Below are 23,443 nucleotides of genomic sequence, written 5' to 3'. Positions count from 1 at the left end.
CCGAAGACTGGAGCACCAGCAAACTGTCTTGAACCTGCCCTGCCATCACCTGATGCAAGAGGTTGTGACGCGGTGGAACTCAACCCTCTATACGCTTCAGAGGATGGAGGAGCAGCAAAAGGCCATTCAAACCTATATATCCACCTATGACATAGGCAAAGGAGGGGGTATGCACCTGACTCAAGTGCAATGGAAAATTATTTCTGTGTTGTGCAAGGTTCTCCAGCCCTTTGAACTTGCCACACATGTAGTCAGTTCAGACACTGCCAGCTTGAGTCAGGTCATTCCCCTCATCAGGCTTTTGCAGAAGCAGCTGGAGAAAGTGAAGGAGTATCTTAGATGGAGCAATTCCGCTTGGCATGTGGGACTTGTGGATGAAGCCCTTCATTCGCTTTGCCAGGATTCGAGGGTGGTCTATCTGTTGAAATCAGACCACTACATTTTGACCAACGTGCTCGATCCTAGGTTTAAAGCCTATGTGGTCTCTCTTTCCATCCGACACAAACCAGCAGAGGTGCAAAGACCTGCTGGTGAAAACACTGTCAGCTGAAGTGGACACTTCAACAGCTCTTTATTCATTTTCTACCGCAACTGGGGCTGCCAGGAAACAACTTAGGTATCCTAAGCAACCCGCTGGGCTTGATGCATGGCAGGCAGGACTAAGTTTGGACATCTCGGATCGGACTGAAGGACCTGGCAACAATTTCTGACATGTCTACTATCACTGCATATGATTCTGTCACCATTGACAGAATGGTGGAGGATTACATCGGTGACAGCATCCAAGTAGGCATGTCAGACAGTCCGTACCTGTACTGGCAGGAAAAAGAGGCAATTTGGAGGCCCCTGTACAAACTGGCTCTATTTTACCTAACTTGCCCCCCCTCCAGTGTATACTCCCAAAGAGTGTTTAGTGCAGCTGGGAACCTTGTCAGAGAAAGGCGTAGGAGGTTGCTTCCACAAAATGTGGAGAAGATGATGTTCATCAAACTGAATTATCAATTCTTCCAGGGAGACCAGCCTCCAGAACATACAGAGGGACCTGTGGTGGTGGATTCCAGCGGGGACGAATTAATACTCTGTGAGGATGAGGATGTACACAACTCTGAAGAGGGTGAGGAATCGGTGGATGAGGAGGATGAGGATGATATCTTGCCTCCATAGAGCCAGTTTGTGCAGGGACAGATTAATTGCCAGTTTGTTTTGGGGGGCCCAAACTAACGAATCCTTTCAGGCACAGTCATGTCCAGCTACCTCAGTGCAACCTTTGGGACTAAAAACAATATTGTGAGGTGTTCAGAATAGACTGGAAATGAGTGGAAATTCATGTTATTGAGGTTAATAATAGCATACGAGCAGAAAAACCCACAAATTCGGTGATTTTAGCTGTTTTTATGCTTTTTTTTCAAAAAATACAGATCCAAAACACAAAACCCAGAACCCAAAACATGCAAGGGTGATTTTGGCAAAACCAATCCAGATCCAAAACACGAAGAAAGATCCAGATCCAAAACCAAAACACGAAAAGTGGCCGGTGCACACCCCTAATCATAACAAATTGTGTATCATCTTGATAATCCTCAAACCAGCGTACAGCCAATTTTTTGCATATTAAGCACAGCACTGACTCAATTTGATGGGGATGTATGCTTTATCTTAAGCACCTTTATGTTTGTAATTGAATTTTATTGATAATTGGAACACCAGTGCCATCTTGTGGTGTTTCATTGGATGTACACTGGTAAAATTAATGTAACAGAATCTGCAACATTGTTTTTTTCTAAAGAGACTGTCGTAAAATTTAAACTGTTGTAGTATTCATTCTAGTGTACTAGACATCTTATTAGAAGGTGCTTATCAGTTTCTAAATTGAATTCATTATATTAACAAAGTTAATTAGATGGTGTATTCTAAGGTGGATAATAAATGATCCAGGATTAAAATGCTAATAGAGACACAATCAGCCATATTTATTTAATTTATTTTTAAAGTTTCCAACAATTATATAGATAGCATATTTCACTTCATGAAAGTTTTTTGCTTTTTTAATAATTGAAATAAAAGGTACATTTTACAAGGATTTATTAGTGTGCCAACAAAGAGGACATTCTTGCTTCTCTTTTTTGCCTACAGAACAACAGGTAAGCAGGTATGCTGATCCTGCCCTGTGCCCACCCTCACTTGTCCAACCAGCCTTCCCTGCACTGTTCCCCCCAGTCCAGCCAGCCAGCCTTTCCTGCAACCCCCTAGTCCAGCCAACCTTCCCTACGCCCCCCCAGTCCAGCCAGCATGCCTTCCCTATGCCCCCCCAGTCCAGCCAGCATGCCTTCCCTACGCCCCCGCAGTCCAGCCAGCATGCCTTCCCTGCCCCCCCCAGTCCAGCCAGCATGCCTTCCCTGCCCCCCCCAGTCCAGCCAGCATGCCTTTGCTGCCCCCCCAGTCCAGCCAGCATGCCTTCGCTGCCCCCCCAGTCCAGCCAGCATGCCTTCCCTACGCCCCCCCCAGTCCAGCCAGCATGCCTTCCCTACGCCCCCCCAGTCCAGCCAGCATGCCTTCCCTACGCCCCCCCAGTCCAGCCAGCATGCCTTCCCTGCCCCCCCAGTCCAGCCAGCATGCCTTCCCTGCCCCCCCAGTCCAGCCAGCATGCCTTCGCTGCCCCCCCAGTCCATCCAGTCTGCCTTCCCTGCCGTGCCTCTCCCTCAGTTCACGCCATTAACAACCAGCAATCGTCCTCTCCGTTAGTGTTGCGTTTACTTCGTCATTTAATTTTGCACTGTTTAGAGGCCAACATATGCTTTAGAGCTCGTCATGTGCCTGGTGTTGTTAACGAGATCACAGACGCATTGTCTCATTTTCAATTTGAGCGTTTTTGGGCGCTTGTACCGTCTGCTTCTGCTGTTGGTTTGATATGCCCCCCGTTTGTGTGGCAGATCATCAGGCCGGCTTAGAGGCTTTGGTGATGCAATCGCTCGCTCCATCAACTCTCCACAAGTACTCGGCTTCATGGCGGGAATGGAGCAGTCACTGCGCGCGCCAAGATTCGGAGGGTAAGTCTACGAAGGAGTTGCTGTCATTCTTTGTTTGGGAGAGATATCAACAGGGGAGGTCCAGGGCCTACGTGGGGCCGGTGCTTGCGGGAGTCTCTTTTTTTTGCGAGCTTAAAGGTTTTCACGACCCAACCAAGTCATTTCTTCTTGCTAAGGCTCTGAAAGGTTGGGCGAGGCAGGCTCCTGCTCGTGCCGATTCCCGTCGGCCGGTGGCCACCCAGCTTTTGGCAGCATTGCTTAGGATTATGGAGAAGGTAGCTTCTGATATGTTTGAGGCTGCTCTTTTCCATTTGGCCTTCTCTTCTGCATTTTTTGGAGCTTTCAGGGTTAGTGAATTAGTGGCAGTAAATAGAACATCTGAGTCCTCTGGGTTGTTGTCCAAGGACATTGTTTTTAGAGATGCAGCAGTGCCTTGCAAGCTTCGCTTCTCTAAAACGGATCAGACAGGTAAAGGTAAATGGGTCACGCTTGCACAGCAGCAGGATAGCAATATTTGCCCGGTTCATTTAGCATCTCAGTATATGATGGTGCACCCAGTTGGGGGGGATTCAATGGTTGGTTCATGTGGATTCCAGGCCTCTCACAAAGTTTCAGTTCTCTGCAGTATTTAAACGAGGTTTAACAGAATTGGGTTTAGACCATGCAGCTTATGGCACCCATTCATTTCGAATAGGGGCAGCCACTTGTGCAGCGCTCGCTGGGGAATCTCCTTTGGACATTCAAAAGGTGGGGCGTTGGAAGTCAGGGAGTTATAAGAAGTATGTGCGCTGCGATAAGTTGTAGGTGCGCACCTTGTGATAACCCGAAAACGTTGTTTACCTGCCAATCGTTGAATGGTTAGCATTTAACAATTGGGGGTGTGAGGGAATTTTTCAATTTTCCTCCCGTTAGCCATGATCTGGCCCAATTTGGTTCACGGGAAGTTTTTTGTTTTTTTCTTCTTCACTCGGGTTCCTGTTTTCCCCCTTTTTTGCCATCCCTGCTAGTTAGTTGCTATGTGTTGTTCTTAAGTTGTGTTGTTTTGTTTCAGGTTTGGTGTGGTTTCTCATGGTCAGGGTTTCTTCTTTTACAGTGTTGACAAAAGAAGACGGGCAGGTGTGGTTGGTAGGCCACTCCTACATTTTTTGGGCGGAAAAGCATGTCTCGGGTCGGAGTAGTGGTTTGCCATTTGGTAGTCGGAAGGTGCGTTGGATTGGAGTGAGAGGTTTGCGTGTGGACGGTGTGTTGGCGCTGATTGTTTCTGCTGTGGCAAAATGGGGAATGCCCGAATGGTTGGTTCTTCACGTTGGTGGGAATGATGTTGGTCAGCTTACAGGTGTGGGTTTAATTGTGAGTCTGCGCGAGATTTTGGATACGATTCGTATGAAATGGCCATCCGTTCAGATTGTGTGGTCAGAGATGACACCCCGCTTGACGTGGAGAGGAGTGAGAAAGTTTGGGGCTTTGGATAGAACGCGGAGGAAGGTGAATGTGGCAGTGTCTAAGCATGTCGTGTCTATAGGTGGCTTGGTCGTGAGTCATGGCTTTTTTGAGGGTGATCTTGTACGTTTCTTTCGTCATGATGGCGTGCATTTGAACGGCCTGGGTATGAATCTTTTTGTGCAGGATTTGTTTTCGTTTCTTGGTTAGTTCTTTTTGGGTGGCGGGACAGTCTCTATTAGGGCCTGGCTTTGGCAGGAGTACGCTGCAGCCCGGTGGCTTTATGGGATGCAAGATAACTGTGGGAGCACTTGCTCTCGATGTACAAGGTGAATTTGTCCTGCTCCGCACGGGGGGACCCGGGCGTTTTTGCACGAAGCGCCTCGGATTGGCCCAGGAGGGAAGTGAGACCCTCATGGTTTAAGTGCGTCTGAAAGGGGGGACGGGTTAGTCGTTCCCTGAGTATTTTGGAGTAAGTTAAAAGCTAGAACTGAGTCTGCAGCGTCTCTTTGCCACCCTGGTTAGGTTGATTGATTCAATTATAAATAAAAGCTGTGACCTTTTTAGCCAAGCTATGGTGTCTGTGTCTTTATTTGTAGTTAAGGTTAAGTAAGCTAATCAAGGTTGATAAGTTTTGGAGGTAATAAACATATGTAATTCTTATGTCTCTGGGACAGTTGGGTAGATAAGTAGATTACATCTGGGGCAGAGGTTAGGGTATGTTCTGGAGGCCAGGGGTGGTGATAGATACTTAAAAAGAGGATATTATAGAGCGCTGTCTCAGACAAGTGGTGAAAAATTTAAAAACATTTAATCGTATAATTGCAAAGATCATATAAATACATACATATGCATAAATGACAATTTAAAATATAAATCCAAACATAAGACGTCTACCCGATGGAATAGGTAATATAACAAAATAGATCCACTGGAGAGTGCTGATATGAATAGATATCCTCTATATCAGTCTATAGGACAGACATCAAAAAGCACATGAAATTGCAACAGATGACATTAAGACGGCACTAGCACTAGTTGTACGGCACTAGTAGCAACAGTTGTTACAATATCCAAAAGAGTAACAGTGATACAATTTCAGTCTCTCTGTGAAACAATTGAAATGTCCTTTGGAAACATATATCTCGTTGAGTGATCTAATGATTCACCAGAATGCCATACACTAGCAATGAATGAGTTAAATATGGAATAAGGCAAATGCAGTCTGTCAGCGAGTGAATTAAAAAAAGCTGAGCGCGGCAAAAAAAGTTATTAAACAATAAGTAGACACTCACTGGTTGATAATCATGTAATATATTCCATCCATACTGTAATGGCTGAAGTCAGATTAATGTTGATTGGGCATTCTTCTCACTGATATGAGTGAAAGCCCGCTGTGCTGATCCTAACAAGCGCTGTCTGCAAATACAGGATACCGTATGGCTACACGATTAGTCCGTGTCAGCTGATATTACCCTTCTGTTCGTCGCTCTGCGTCCATGTGATACGTGGTGCAGGGAAACTCCGGAGGCCACCCGGGTACTGAGTGAGCTGCGCTCAGATTGAAAGTCAGTCAGCATATGTAGCGGGATACCCAAAATAGGTTAGAGTCTGTGAGAGCAACAGGACAGACGTCTAGTGTCATGGGCAAAGCTTGACGTGTTTCTCAGCAGTAAATCATGTGCTGTTTCATCACAAGTAATGTCCTTCAGGATATTCAGTCCTTTTATTCTGGGGAATACCAATCAGGAGGGATCTCATTGTAAAATACATTTATTTTAACCCTTTTGTGCATCCTTCCTGTTTGGTAATGTCAATATTTAGAACCCAGAATATAATCAAAATTTAAAAATACTGATCTCAAACAACATAAAATGACAAATAAAAATTATTTTCGTTTCAATATAAGGTAGTGTATGTCTGTGGGGCAGGGAGGGGGCTATGTAGGGTGGATAGTGTATGTGCCTTGGTTATGGTTGGGAGACTATGTCTCTGGGACAGTTGGGTAGATAAGTAGATTACATCTGGGGCAGAGGTTAGGGTATGTTCTGGAGGCCAGGGGTGGTGGTGGATACTGTATCTAATGCCCCCTACTAGGGTTAGTGCCAGGTGCACGAGTACTGAGTCCGCCAACGCTATGTCCTTGACCCCAGCTAACAGTACCTGGAAGTGCTCGCTAGCCAGAGCAGGTGACAGCTTCTGGCCTGGTTTTCATTCCACAGTGAAATGCAAATCCCGGAAGTGTGCCAGCCCATAGACAGTGTGAGCCAGGGCGGCAGAGGGGAGCATGTAACCAGCCCAGCAGGAACTTTCCTGCTTTCCCAGTGGCCCCATCCACCCTGGTTCTGGGAATGAAAATGTATTCTGTATGTATATATGACTGGCCTGGTCCAATTTCAGGGACACCTGGTTGATAACTGTTGATTTCAATGCCACAGAAAAATACAGGGATTAGGGAGAAAATAATTAGCATTTTTTTTTTTAACAGCAACATTATACGAAGACATATTTCTTGATGACCTATACTGTATTACAGCTTACCACACACTGTGCAACATATCAGCTGATACAAGGCAACTGATGTCTGTGGCCCTAAAATGCTATGATACCAGATAATCGGGGCATAAATTGTTGTTGGAAGACGACAGCTATCGATGACCACTAGAAGCCTGCAATAATAGAGAAAGTGATCCTTATGCTGGGTACACACTGACAGATATATCACCCGTTCCATTAAACAAGTGATACATCTGTAGTGCATCGGTGCTTGTGTACAGATAATATGTCTGTGAACAACGTCATTCAAATATGCAGATATATCGGCACATCTGGCTGTGTGAACGGGCAACCCGGCGACTGCCTGTAGACTTGCTGCAGGGACTGCTGGTGACTGACAAAGGTGAAGGATGATTCTGTCTCTCTACACTCGGATTGAGTAGTAGGATCAGAGCATGAGTGACAAGATTTAAAATTCTCCCTCTGCAATGATAGTCTCTGGTATATAGTGAAGAATAAGTAAAAAAAAAAAAAAACTATTTGCCAGGTCAGGATTTTCACAAGACAAAATAATTGAAGTTTGGCTAAATACTTCCACCTACTGGCTAAATGTGGCAATGCAACATCTAATATCTCCAATATACTGTACCAAGCAATCTGCCTGATTCATGCTTGTACGCAAGACAATACTTGCCTTCTTTTGGAAAAGCATTTCAGGGAGTTTGTAGAAGCAAAACCTATGAACATGGCATTAAAGTGGGCTTGTACTGCTACATCTGAGAGGCGTGCCATAAAACTGACTTACATCCAAATGTAAACAAATGTAAACAAGACCCAAAGTAGTTAGTAAGATCTGTTTGTTGATGAAAGCAAATGGATACTTTACAGGGGTCACTCATTTATTGTGTATTACAAGGAGTTCTATATAAGTGGCCAAGAGAAACCTTATATGAAAATGTATGTAGACATAGGGATCACTGGGGTAGATGTACGAAGCCCAGAAGCGGTATCAGCGCACATTATGTGCGCTGATACCGCTTCTCCCCGATGTATGAATGGGGGTCTGGGCGGTAAATGACAGGGGCGCTATGCGCCTCTGTCATTATCGGCGCTGCTATCTACAAGATAGCAGCGCCGATAGCCTGGGCTATGTACGAACGGCCAGATCGTCTGACCGTTCGGCCAGCTGTAGCTGTCGTTATCGACAGCTACAGCCTGGTGTTGGCCTATCCCCACAGCAGGGACAGCGATGTCCCTGCTGCGGTGGCTACCGGCTCCAGGGCTCCACGCGGGGATCTCGCAATACTTGCGAGATCCAGCGCATGCTCAGTGGAGCCGGCCGGGAGAGAGACACAGCTTATCAGCACTAGGCTGATGCGCTGCTGTCTCTAGCGGGTAGCGCCGGAGGGGGGAGTTAACGCTCCCCCTCTCCGGCCAATGAGATGTTTAAACATCTCATCGGTAGTGCTTCCTGCTTCGCCTTGGTAAAGAGGCGAAGCATTATAGTGGCACGGTAAGTGCCGCTATAATACATCTACCCCATTGTGCCTTATAACCAATGCAGGGAAATAGCACTGATTATACCATTTCAATGTATATAGCTCTGATTTTTTTTATCCAGGTATATAACAGCTACATAACTGGGGTAAGGTGCACAGGGAGATAGCTAGACCCGTTCAGGGAGACAGGGAGTTTACGGCTATTTCAGGGAGTCTCCCAGACAATCAGGGAGAGTTGGCAAGTACTGTATGTCGCAAATCTGATGGTCTGCATACAAGTTCAATGGTGGGTGAACTGCGCATGTGCAGAATGGGTCCAGCGTAATTGCACGCAGTAACCCCTAAGCCACAGCCTGATTGACAGATTGTGGCCATTCGGAGGCGGGGAAGGGGTGGCACTGGCCAGCGTTCACGAGAACAAATTTGTGCCATTCCCATTTTCTGGGAGTGCCAGGCCAGTGTCTGCGTCTTCCAACGCAGATTTTCTGGCCTCAGCAGTGCAGAATAGGCAGCTGTGTGCATAGCTGCTGTGTGCATAGCGTTACATAGCTGCTGTGTGCATAGCGTTACATAGCTGCTGTGTGCATAGCGTTACATAGCTGCTGTGCGCATAGCGTTACATAGCTGCTGTGCGCATAGCGTTACATAGCTGCTGTGCGTATAGCGTTACATAGCTGCTGTGTGTATAGCGTTACATAGCTGCTGTGTGCAGAGCGTTACATAGCTGCTGTGTGTATAGCGTTACATAGCTGCTGTGTGCATAGCGTTACATAGCTGCTGTGTGCATAGCGTTACATAGCTGTGGTGCGTATAGCGTTACATAGCTGCTGTGTGCATAGCGTTACATAGCTGCTGTGCGTATAGCGTTACATAGCTGCTGTGCGTATAGCGTTACATAGCTGCTGTGCGTATAGCGTTACATAGCTGCTGTGCGTATAGCGTTACAATATTTGTAACCTGGAGGGAGTGACAAAGGCAGGTTGGGTACGGGATGCTCGTGCTTAGGATTCAGGCTGTCAGGATCCCAATGCCAGCATCCTGACTTAGTTACAATCCCGATACAAGGAGGTAATTATACTACCCTTTCCCTACCCCTAACTCTCCCTCCCCACAGCCTAAACCTAACCCTCCCCCCATAGACCAACCCCCACCCTAAACCTAACCCTCCCCTAACCCCAATACTTACCGCTAGGATGACGACGGTCGGGATGCTGGTACCGGGATATAAACTACATCCCACACAAGCGCCTGTAATCCCATCATAAATATGGAACATGTGCCATACCTCCCAACTTTTAAAGATGGGAAAGAGAAAATAGGTGGCTTGGACTCGCATAAAATGCCATACCCATGCCCCCATTTCGTGGCCCCCGTTTCGTCAATCTGGGGGCTTGCCCAGCACTCCAGGAGCTGCTGGACAGACCCCCAGCCTCATCTAGACCCAGCAAAGCATATATACATACACGGCTACACAGCTATGTAGATATGAGCGAGTGTCCTCCCCAACTTCCCCCCGCCCGCGGGACACTGTGGCCCGTTGGTGGGACAGCGCGACAGTGCTGTTCCACTGAATTTGGGACAGTTGGGAGGTATGATGTGCACATAATAACTAAGGATGCATTTTTCAGTATTACCAACACCATAAGCCTCTGCAAAGCTCACACATGACAATCAGGCCTGAATTTATAGAAAATCACAGAGGCCCGTGTGTATGCTGTGCAGAGGTAGTTCTCTACATACTTGCCTACTTTTGAAAAAGCATTCCAGGTAGATTGTTAAAGCAGCACCTATGAGCGCAGCTGTAAAGTGGGCGTGTACTCAGGGCCGGCGAAAGCTCCCAGTTTCGCTCCCCCCCCCCTGCAAATAAATACATTTTAGACAGCGTCCCTCTGCGCACGACAAAAGCGTGTGGGCTTCCAGAGAGAGGGTGTGTCCTTGTGGAACATCTCCAATTCATCACACTGTGGGGTGTGCCCAGCACTTATGGAGGTGCTGTGCTTCCCCCATACTCTCCCCTCGTGGCAAATAATTATCATGCACAGTAAAACACCTTACACAGTATGTCTTACAGAGTAATGTCCTTTATAACACATTATGCCACATGCAGTAATAACCTGTATAATACATTATGCCACACGCAGTACTGCCCTGTATAACACATTATGTGACACACAGTAATGGCTTTTATAACACATTATGCCACATGCAGTACTGTCCTTTATAACACATTATGCTATACGCAGAAAAACCTGTATAACAGTATGCCACAGGCAGTAATGCCATGTATAGTACATTATGCCACACGCAGTATTGCCCTGTATAATACATTATGCCACAAGCAGTAATGCCCTGTATAATACATTATGCCACAAGCAGTAATGCCCTGTATAATACATTATGCCACACGCAGTAATGCCCTGTATAATACATTATCCCCAATTCAAATTCTGCCACACAGTGGTGCCCCTTTTACACAATGCCCAAATTAGTGCCCCTTATACACAAGGCCCACAGTAGTAGTGTCTCTAATTCAATTCCCACAGAAGTAGTGCCCTTTATACAATGCATACAGCAGTGGTGCCCCTTACACAAAATGGCCCCAGTAGTGGTGCCCTCATGCAGTGCCCACAGTGGTAATGCCCACAGTAGTAGTGCCCCCATTGGTAATGTCCCCAATAATAGTGCCCCCATTGGTAATGCCCCCATTAGTAGTGCCCCATATAGTAGTGGTAACCCCAGTAGTAGTACCCCCCATTGGTAATGCCCCCTATAGTAGTGCCCACAGTAGTAATGTCCCCATTGGTAGAGCCCCAGTAGTAATGCCCCGTATAGTAATGCCTCCATTGCTAGTGCTTCTAATAATAATAAAAAAAAAAAAACCATCCCGGCCTCTTTAGTGAGATAAAATTCCCTGATACAGCACTGCCCACATATGTAGCTAAATGTAGTACTTGGGGTACAGACAGGTATGTAGTCAAAATGACACCACCATTAATGTTGACACCTGCAACATGTTGACATTTCCTTTAACTATATCAAACATCTAGAACTGTGCCAGATTTGCCGCATATGTCAGACAGGCCTAAACGCTTTTTGCCCCCTGTATAGGGTCGTAGAGAGCCAGCCCGGGCCCCATTATTATCGAGGGGGCTTGGCCAGAGTCGTCAAGTGCTGCAAGGGGCCCGTGGCCTAATAACAGACATCATGACCACGCCCCCTTGGGCTGCGCCAGGGAGAGGGCGCTGTGAGCCCCTCAGCCCGGCGCAATGCCAGGAGGGGCGCGCTCAGTGTGATCGCTCCCCCCACAGGCATAGGAAACTGTTGCGGCTGCTGCTCAGCAACCGCGAACAGTCTCCCGTTGCAGCCCAGCACACAGCAGCATGTGCTGGGCTGCTGTGAGATAAGAAGGAGGGGTGGGCGTCCGGGCCCGGGTAATTTGTACCCTGCTGGGCTGCTGCCGACAGGTAAGAAGGAGGTGGGGTATCGTTGGACCCATGCCCCAGCCGGCACCTCCAAACTAGCCCGGGCAATAAGTACCCACTTCTCCCCCCCCCCCCCCCTTCTCGGCGCTCCTGTCCCTGTATAACATATAAGTTCCACGAACATAGCTACAGCTGTGTCCTTATAGACTGTGACTTCAGTCACGTAAAACAGCCCCTCTCGGCTCACCTGGTCCCAGCGACTCAGCAATGCTGAACTTCTTTTTCACTCAAAATGTGTCTCTTATTCGCCCAAATAAAACACCTGGGAGCGACAAAACTACATTGCTAGCTTGCACTGATTAATATGATGTACGACATTGGTAGATCTGTGAGTGAATGAGTCTGACTCTGTATATAAGTTTCTACGATGCAGTTGGCGTGGCTTTTTCTCACACCATGTTGCGTTTTGCATCATTTATGACTTTGTATGTGTTTAAAACTAATTCCTGTGCAGTTGAAGTTGCTGCATCTGCGATGTGAATAGAATGCCAAATTTAAAGTAAAAGATGGTACAGTACACTACAACTCTCATCAAAGCGGCTGAGTCACTTCTGGCATCTTGCAACGTATGGTGTATTGAGGCTAGGTGTACGAGTACACATCTGTACTTGGACCAATAGTTCTATTCCAGCTAAAAAGGTTGATGACATGAACAGGTGTGATCAGCTGCACAGGCATGTATATATGTATTCTAAATATCTACTAAGCAGTGTTTGAGTGGGCGCTACCTAGTTGGTGTGGTGTATTTTGTACTGCACATGGCCAAAAGTGGAATGTATGCAAATTTGAGATTGCAGGGTCGGACACTTTATAGATGTATCAAGCCTTATGACTGGAGAGGTGGAATGAGAGTGGGAGGACTAATTTACATATAGGCAATGTACGGTAAGGTTGTTTTCACACAAATGTTTCTCAAGCTGGGTACACACTGAGATGATGATGGCGGCACGATATGCCGTGTCCGGCTGAATCGGAATTCGGTGTACAGCCAATAGGCACGCTCCCTCGGGCACATACAGTGTCGTCCAGTCAGCTGTGTTGCACATATTGCATGGAGCCCCGTTGCAGGTGATGAACGACAGAACGAGGGATCATTCCATCGTTCATTATCTTCTTATGTGTACCCAGGATCCGCTAGGTCAGCCCGTTGAGACGACATACCGGCTGGCTACACATTGCTCAGTGGATCTCATTCAGACCCGCTCACAAGTGCCTATGCGCTCGCAAGTGGGTCGATGTTGAGGTCCTGCACAAGCGCAGAGGAGCAAGAGAGAAATTCTCTTGCTTCGGGACTCACTACAAAAGGGGTGGCTGTCGATGGTGATCGACAGCTCGCCCCGTTTTGTAGGCGGGGCGGGGGGGTGTCTACACAAACGGAGGCGTTCCTGACGGAACGCCTGTTGTTTGGGGGCGGCCCCACTGACATCACTTGTGATGTCAGTGGTGAGCTTCCGGCTGTAATAGAGCCGAAAGGTCACTGGGGCTTGCGGTAGACGAGACCCTACCACAAGGTTCTCGTCGCAAGCTCTGATAGTCGCAATGGTCTTGACCATCGCGACCATCAACCTGGCCGCTTGCTAAAGCTGTGGGTGGTCACCTATAGCCTAGCAAGCGGCCAGGAGGCCGGCTCTGAACATAGAAGCGGCCGCCTTCATTCACAGCGAGCGCTCGCATTTTGCAAGCGGCTCTGAATGAGGTCCAGTGTGTACCCAGCTTTATTCAGACCAGCAATTATGTCCATATGCACTTATTTTGAGGCATATTTTTTGTACCTGCTATAGGGTAGGTACCAACACACAGAGCCGTAACTAGACTTTTTGGTGTCCTGCGCCAGAAAGAGCATTAGCGCCCCCCCCCCATTATTTTTCAAATAGGGACATAAGATGCACACCTGAAAGAGGGCCATGGGCTCATGGGGAGGGGCCAGGGAAGCGATAGGGGAGGCCAGGAGATGCTGGGGATAAAAGAAGAGGAAGCTACAAGTGAGAATGATAATAAGCAGGAAAATTGACAGGCCCCAACAGCGCCCCCTGCCCTGTGGTGCCCCGTGCCATGGCACTGCTTGCACTTCCCTAGTTACCGCCCTGCCAACACACGCAGATGATGACGATTCCTAGCACTAGGTACTTATTATGATGCCCACTAGAAAGATAGTTCTCATAATTTATATCTTCTGGATATAAATAATCCCAGAGCCAGAAACAGGTGTATGGTGGCCCCAGGGCAACTCATTTGTGGGAGACCCTGCCAATAAAATGGTCAATATGATATGCTGGTGATGTTATTAATAAGTATTATGTGTAAATACTCCCAGCACCACTAATGTGTGATAAAAAAAAGAAAACCCTGTAGTGCCCCCAGTTCATATAAGCCGTCCATTAGTTTTATTATTTTCATCACCTTAGCTTAATACCAATACTCTGCATGAAAAGAAGACTCAAGACAACTGAATTGCTATTTAAAGAGGTCGCAGCCAAATTTATTAATCAAATTAGAATTGGTAATTAATGGTGGCGAGACAGCTGTGCTTACCCTCGGGCTACAGCCTCATACTGATACTCAATTTATTACATTTATTAATAGGGGTGGGAATACCTCCTGCCCCTGCACAAACTTCCCCTCCCTTGACAGCACTAGCCCATCCTTGAGATGACAGCCAGGTCAACCCTTTGAGGTCACGACAAACTTGCCGCTTATCCGGGGGTAGTGCCGGTCAACCGTTATTACCCTACTAGAGACCGCCAAGGAGCACTGCATGCCACCAACGCCTGGTACGCAGAACCAAGGCCCGCCACCCCCTGGCCTTTGAATCAATGTCAACCCAACCCCGATCCTAAGCCTGTCAAATGTACTTCCTCTCATCTATAGAGGTCTACCTTCCCAGACCTTAATACCCGTATATTTCCCAAAATCGTTACTACCCTGGTGTATCACCACTCTTCCTGGCATGCCTAATACTAGCTTGGCTTTAGGTAGCAGCTAATGCAGGTTTTTTTCCCTCCTCTGTACATTCTGAAATCCAAACATGAGTAGAAGCAGTGCTTACCACCAGGCTACAGCCTCCTACTGATATTTATTTATAACATTTACTAAACGGGGCACTTTCATTTAATTGGCTTAGCACTGGCCCATCCTTGAGAAGATGGCCAGGTCGACCCTTGAGGTCACAACAGACTTGTCATTCTTCCTGGGAAGTGCCGGCCAACCACTATTGCGCGACTAGAGGCTGCCGAGGAGCACTGCTTAAAAAAGAAGTGTCGCACAAGCCACACCCAACTGGCTTTGAGAGCTAACCTGTCTGGGAAAAGCTTCATATGATATTAATAAAATATGTATAATGCACACATAATTGCTGAAAATCAATCATTAGCTTCGTATGATATTAATAAAAATTGTAAAACAAGTGCTTTTGGGCGACCCCATGAAGGTGAAAACCGCAAAACCTCTTTGAGAGCAAAATTGGAAAGAACTTTGTATTCCCAAAGCGGCGGCCAGCATAAGGCCTTGGGTTCCCCAAAAGACATGCAGGAACCCTACTTAGCAAGGCAAGGTGCCGTAATCAGCCACTGGCGAATGAAGAGTTCCTGAACATTTACTGAACATGTTATATGAAAGTAATTTGGCCCATAGGGAACCATTAAATCTTGGTCTGCTGTCGACCAACGGGCGTTCCTGGTCCTTTCACCGGCATCCCTGCAATATGTTGTACTGGGATCTTGTGGCTGCCTGCTGAAATCTGAGCCATAAACCAGGCCTGTAGAATGAAAGGCTGCCCTGCGAAGCAAAATAGTAATGTTAATTTGCACTGTTCATAAGCACAATTTTAAGAGTACTTCCAGGCATGAACCCCCTCCCCCTCCCCACATGTAGAATCTACTAAGCTGTACTGTGCCACTGCCCATACCTTCAGGCTCAGAGCCTACAGAGAATTATGCCATGCATATATCATACCTACGAACTTGTCTTGACCCGTTTTTCATACATGCAGATTAAAACACTTGCAGAAGACTATGGCCCTGATTCAGAGCCGCTCGCTGCTGGCGGGTGCTCGCTCTGAATGTGGGCGTTTTTTTTTTTGGTTTGTTTTTTTCTCTGGCCGCTCGCAAAGCTGTGGGAGACCACCCACAGCTTGTGTGAGTGGCCAGGAGACCATCGCGATCATCGTGCTTGCGACGAGACCCTGGGGTAGGGTCTAGCTGCTGCAAGCACGAGTGGACTTCCTGCTCTAATAAAGCAGGAAGTCCACTACTAACATCAGTAGTGATGTCAGTCACCCCTCCTACAAATGCCAAGCGTTCCTAAGGGAACGCCTGAGTTTGTCCGGCCACCCCCCCTACCCACCCACAAAACGGGGTGAGCTGTCAATCAACATTGACAGCCACCCCGTCTTGTTGCGAGCCCCGTAGTGACAACTTCAGTCGCTCAGTGGGGCTCGCGCACGCCGGATGCGGTGCGTGTGCAACCATCTGGCCGCTTGCGAGCGGCTCTGAATGGGGCCCTGTCCAACAGATAGAAACTAAAAGTTGTACCGTGCAGTCACCCAACGAGACTTTGATAATACCCATGATGCTGCCCAGCTTATAAAACTAGGGAAGCTGCACCGTGTAGCTAGCCACCAGGAAAGTTGCACTGTGTACCTAGCCATACATATCGAATAATAGCACCACAATGGTTAGTTTATAGGCCAGGGTAAGTTGTACTGTGTGGTTATCCATGCAGCCTGACTAATAATATTGGGATAGCTACCCATAATGTGAAACAAGCTGAGTTATAGTGCGCAGTTATCTATACAAATAGATCAATACCACCAGATAATTGACACTCACTGATTGACCGAGAGGAATTATACTGTGTACCAATTATCCCTATACACAGATTAATAAAACAGCCCGAGATTTACACTTATCATAAGGAATATAGGAACCTGTAACCAGGTGATTAAGGAGGCAGAGAATAATACTCTGCTTATCGACCCAGGTGCAGCAAATTTTTTTTTTGTATTGCACCATTATCTATGCGTACAGCTTACTAATGCACCCCCATCACGCATAGCTTAGAAGTAGATGTCCTGCCTGCCGGCTAATGACTCCGTGAATCACCCCCAGCATATAGGTCAAGAAGAAGGTCTATTAAGTAGTTATATACAGTTTTAAGAATGGCCCGGAGAATTGCCCTCACCCCATACCACAAGGTTATCTGCAGTGAATCATTATCATTTGATACCAATTACCCACACCGCAATACCTTCAGGTTAAGAACAGCTGAGGCGACACCCAGCATATATAAGTAGAGAAGTTGTACTGTGTGTATGTCACTGTGTATGTGCTGCCAGATTTCCTCATTGTGGGGTTGGGAGGGGGGGGGGGGTGATATACTTGCCTTGGGTGGACTCATTGATCCCCAACCAGTGCATCTGAGAGAAACGTATGAACATTTTTATTTATACACCATTGAATACATAATTTTATCATTTCATTTTACTCAGCGCAGACATTTGTGGGGGGGGGGCAATTTTGACTCAGCAGTTTCCTATAATCCTGTGAAAGGTGCGATGCTGATGTATTTAATGCCTTATTGATGTCTATTACCATTATATGCTGTAATATATCCCCATTGCAATGCATTTACTGATCTGTACTCCTCTGCACTATATTACTATTACCCCTCCAAGCTCCAGTGCCGACATCCAACATTGAAATCATTTATCTGTATTACTTTGCATACTGTATCCCTAGTACACCTGCTGTACTGCTGCTATACCTCATACCCTGCAACGTATACACACAGCAATGTGCTCCCTGATCGGTATTATACTGTATACTATAATATACACTGCCTTAATAGCTATATGCATAGAAATGCAATCACTGATCCGCTTTATTCCGTATACTATTTCACTGTTAACTTCATACACCCAATATACATAGTTATCGCTGATCTGTACAATACTATACCTAATATCACTGCTATACTTTATATAATGCAATACACCCAAACACACAGCAATGTAATCAGATATGTGTATACCGCTGCTATATATCATACCCTGTAATACATACATATATACACATAACCACTGATCTGTAAAATACATCACTAAACTATAGCTCATATCACTACTATATATTATATACTGATTTACAAGCATACACACAGCAATATAAACCTGATCGAATGTCTGTCACTGTATAACCAATTCCTACCCCCAATTACACCTCATTTAATGCAATATATACACATACGCATCAATGTGGTCCTGATCTGTATTATACAGCATCTTGTATCCCTATTAACCCTCCTGCACTGCAATATAATCCCACATAGCCATTAACTTACTGCATACTTGCCTACCCTCCCGATTCGTCCGGGAGCCTTCCGAAAATCGGGTGCAGCTCCCGGCCCCACAGAAAGGTAGACAAGCCTCCCAGCCCCCAGCGACCCATCTGTATAAACCCCAGCAGCAGGGGGACCGGTAACGTGATTTGCGCTGAATTGCGTTATCGTGGCTCCGCCACCCCCTGCTTCACAATGCCATTAAACTAGGCATTGTGAAGAGGGGGCGGGACCATGATGACGCTGCTATGCCTGATGCCCCGCCCCCCAATTACGCATTTTACAGCATATGCTGTAACCCCTGGATCTGTGCCCTGCTATACATTTTCCCTGTTATGGCATTTAGGTGGTTTCCAATGGTGTTTGGTGGTGTGTGTGGGATATATAACAAATACACTTGCCTAGATCAACTGTATAAAGCCATTAACAGCACGTGTCTTGGTGCACGGCCTACCCCATGGATGTTCCTTTATGCCTATTTAGCTACGATGTTTCACTGTGAGATCAGAAAAAGGCTAGTTCCCTAAGGCCTTCGAAGCTGTTCTTTTGCTACTACAGATGACAATGTATCTCTATAAATGCCCTTCTGTTAATCCAGCACAGAATAATCCAACACTATAATCATTCATTTCTTATTTATATCTACAAAACAATGTTTCACAAAAGCGATTACTTTCCAATATAAATATTATTAGCGGATAACGCCCTTACAGTGTATTTTTTATTCTCTGTGCTTCAGACATTATTATTTACTGAATAGGAGCATTTAAATAGAAAAAAGTGTTACAATCAATTCTGTGACCATTAGAAAAATACAAAAGTGGAGTAGCACTGATGCCAATATCCAAATAAAGAAAATTATAAGAAAAATGTGTAGTATGAATTGAACACTTGATATGTTAAGATTTAAATCAAATCTGTGCCCATAACTCTATGGGATTTGTAGTACTCCATGCTCCTCCAACATGACTTGCCTTGATGCAGCAGTTTGCTGACAAAGTGTCCCTGGAAAATATTTTCGAATGTTTGCAAATTGCAACAGTTCTCATTTAGTTATTTTGTAGCTCAATTGTTGCCTTTGGCCTTCCAGGGGAGATGCAGATTTCTACTGTTATACCACTCCCTCTACTAATAATGGTGTGTAGGGAATCAGATAGGAATTTGACTACATTTGGTTCATTGAAAGGCTATGTTCTATCAAGATGGGGATGATATACTGTATTGTATGCAGTTGCTAATCCAGCTGGGTGCCGGACCCCTGCTGTTAGATGTAATTATATATTCTATATCTATACAATTAGCTCTACATACAGTACATACTATAGAATTAGTTGATTTTCAAAGAGCAACTTGTATTGTATCAACAATTACGTTAGAAAAGAGCAGCATCCTAGCTATAGTCCTCCCTTTTTGTGATGCAGATTTGGTCAGAACAGGATTTATCATCATGTACATGGTTATCTGTCCCATCAGCGCCATAGCCATGATTTCATATTATCTTCTATTCCAGATGATAGAACAGTTACAGGCACAGGGCCCAATTCCGAGATGGAGGCTAAAGCGATCGCAGTTGCAATTTCGCACAGACCGCAGCTGCAAAAATATGCTAATACTTCCAAAGCTTCCCCGACTACAAGGACGCCCACCGCTGCCTTCTCATCTGCGTTCGATGTCACGTACCAGCATAAATATCGCTAGCATCAACCATCAACCACAGCGGCTCTCCTACCACGCAGATCGCTCACATGCTGCGTATGAGATCGCAATGGCCAATTTATTCACCTGTTTTTCTAACCCCCCCCAATTACCCCCCGAAATGCTGACTGCCTGCCACTCACTTTGTAAATGGGTTCTCTGTGTATGTGAAATCGCAAGACAATCGCTGCACATGCGCATTGCGACTTTGATGCGTGCGCAATAGCTAAAAATCATTTGTTCTGTGTAAAAATCGCCATTGCGTGTACATCTCTGAAACAGGACCACAGTCATTCCACGGAGCAGCATTAACAGCAGAGTGGAGATGTAAATTAATTTCATTCTATGTCCTGTATAACCACAGAGGATGAAGTAGTAGAGGATTACACTAGTTGCAGGGGGGACAAGGCTGGATTAAGGTCTGTAGGGGCCCCTGGGCAACAAACATGTGGGGGCCCCTATTAAATGTGATGAACTGGGGGAATGCGCAATGGGGACCTTATGCAGAGCCCCCAGTAGTGACAGTGCTCCCTATGCAGAGCCCACAGTAGTGGTGGCATTTATGCAGTGCACCCAGTAGTAGTGACCCCAGGAGTGGTACCCCTTATGCAGTGCCCTCTATGCAATACTCCCATTAGTAGTGCCCCCAGTAGTAATGGCCCCTGTGGCAGTGTCCCCAATAGTAATGCCCCCTGTATACAGTAAATGCCCCCAGTATTAATACCCCTGTAGTTGTGCTCCCAATAGTAATGCCCCCAGTAGTCATGCCCCCTGTGTGTGCCCAATAGTAATGCCCCCAGTAGTAATACCCCTGTAGCTGTGCCCCCAGTAGTCATGCCCCCTGTAGTAGTACCCTCGGTATAGATGCACCCAGTACTAATGCCCATGTATTTGTGCCCCCAATAGTTATGCTCCCTCTGTAGTAGTGCCCCCCGAAGGAATGCCCCCGCCAAGTAATACTCCAAGAAGAAAAGCTGCTTGTACAAAAAAATAAAAGCTAATACTTACCTTAAGCCCCGCTCCCGTCCACGTCCAGTCCGCTCGGCTGCTCCTCTGCACCATGACATCTCTCCCATAGTGCACTGCGTGAGCTGGAAGCCAGAGCTAACGAGTGAGCTCCAGTCTCTGGCTGCCTCTGCGGGGAGGGAGTCAGGCGCCCGCTGGTTACAATCTCAGCTGGCACCTGGCAAATGGAGCCTCCCTGCGGCGCCGGGGTTAGGTTGCCGGAGGATGCGGAACTGGTTCAGTCTCCTTCGGCCCACTTTAACCCCGATGGGTGTGAGGGCCCTTCACGTGTGGAGGCCCAGGTACGACCGCCCCTGTTGCCCCCCCTTTAATCCGGCCCGGAGGTGGGAGGACAGTGCATTTTTAGGAACGAGGAAAAGAAGTGCAGGAGGGTGAGTTATGGAGGGAATAGACATAGAGAAGGGTCATACATATGTTTCCTCAATTGATTAAATGCATTATAGAAAATGTGGGAACTAGTTAGAACATCTCTAGTGACAAGTAAGAACATTTACAGCAATATCTAGTAACAAATTAGATCTTTTCTAGCTACAACTTGGGGCTTAAATCAGAGATGTACACAAATTCGATACTTACATACATCTCTGGTGTTTGCAGATGTTTCTGCGACGTTGGTTGCTGTACCCCAAAGCCATAGGTGCTGCAACGGCCCCTACATCGTGATTTTGCCGGACATTCTGAGTTACCCGTAGGGTTACTCAGATGTCCTACATTCACGCAGTTGATCTGATGATGCGTCTTCGGATGCAGCAGCGAATCACGGAAGCCGGTAGTGAGTGAGTTTTTACATAAGATGCCTTCTGTTGCTTTTGCATATTTAGAACCAGCAGCTGTGCTATAGTGTTACATCTCTGACTTTCAGTCTTCAAGGGACACCAGAGATCCAGGTTTTAAGGATATCCATGCTTGGGCACAGATAGATGAAATAAATGGACAGTCACTAATTAAAGCACCTGTGCTCAAGCACAGATATCCTTAATCCTCACGGTAGAGAAACAGTACAGGATTTAAGTTTGGAAATCTCTGTATTAGAGCATAGTTATTGAAAAGTAATCTTAAGTCAAGGCCATGGGTTCATAAAACAGAATTCATGTGTCTTGATGTACATTTATAAGTGCAGCCCAGAAACCTTTTTGCGGTGTGCAAATCTGCCTAACCATCCGCTAAGAGCATTTCCTAGTACAGGACCACACCACGCTCTTTCCAAACACTTCGGTTAAAGCAATAACCCAGTGGTTCCTAAACTTTCTTGAATCACGGCACACTAGAGTATCAGCATTTTAATTACTAAATTAAGTATTTTGTGTTTACCTGTCACCCTTAGAGTCAGCTAACAGTTTTAGCATACCCCAATTGCAAAACTGTTGCAGGGCATGCTGGGACTTGTAGTTTCACAACAGCTGGATAGCCACAGGTTGGCCAGGCCTGCACTAGACGATGTATACACAGACAATATGGTGGCTACCACCGCATCCAGAAGTTTGGTGTCGGCCACCGGATCTTCTGATCAGCATATCAGAAGGCATGACGAATGACAGACGGAAGGGCGCAATAGTGCATACACACTGAACGATGTTGGCAGGTTGGCCAGGCCTCATCTAGTGTGTACCCAGTATTCGACTCACCACAATGCAGTACAGCCTCTGCGTGCCCACCGTACTGTAGTAACAGGCAACAAATATGATTCGCTCTTAAGTTGCCCGACTCATGTATATGTGGATGCAGGATGGGTTCTGGTGCGTATGCCCCCCACCCCCTTCCATTTCCATATACGCTTCTGCCCGTCCCCACATGTGCAATTTATATGGAGCACCACAAATTTGGACGGCAGCCCTGAAGAATTATGGGACCTATTTAACAAGCCTCTTAACTCATACAGAATTACAGTACAGCGATATTAAGTATCACTGATTTAAAAATACAGTAACAGCATATATCAGATTTGGCCTCTCTCCCACCTTAAAATCATCCCTACCTTAAATATAAAGTTAAAATCATAATAGTTGCACTAAAACATTAATAATAATTGCATTATGGCATTACGAGACTAAATATTAACAAATTGGAAGATCAAATGTGTTTTTCATTTTTATAGAAAACATACATGAATACAGAAAGTAATGCAGAAAAATAGATGCAGAAACTGAAAAGTTGCAATACAAAGAAAGGTGCCTTAGTGTTGCCGTACTTTACTCAGATTTATATCCAAGTAATTACTATAATATGACATCTCTAAGAAAACAAGGCAGAATTACAACAAGATTGTTTGCAAAACAACTTAAAAACATGCACATACTGTATGCTGTATACTGTTCTTTTCCATCACCAGTAAAGTCATTTAAATGATAATGTGATTGCATTGTTTGGTGACTTTGGAGGGGAAGAGTTGGCCTTTGTTGTGATCTTGCCTATGCTAAAATGCCCCCTCATACAGCAACAAACAGGA

The 23,443-nt window shown here is 46.1% G+C and overlaps 1 pseudogene; it reads left to right on the top strand.

Annotated features, from left to right (window-relative positions):
- The first annotated feature begins 2,908 nt into the window (after window positions 1–2,908).
- Window positions 2,909–3,830, top strand: LOC148479673 (uncharacterized; annotated as a pseudogene).
- Window positions 3,831–23,443: the final 19,613 nt, after the last annotated feature.

The sequence above is a fragment of the Taudactylus pleione genome, unplaced genomic scaffold (assembly GCF_031769625.1).
Source record: "Taudactylus pleione unplaced genomic scaffold, aTauple2 ptg000619l, whole genome shotgun sequence".
NCBI lineage: Eukaryota > Metazoa > Chordata > Amphibia > Anura > Myobatrachidae > Taudactylus > Taudactylus pleione.
Note: the sequence above shows the minus strand (reverse complement) of the source record. Positions and strands in the feature narration are given on the sequence as shown.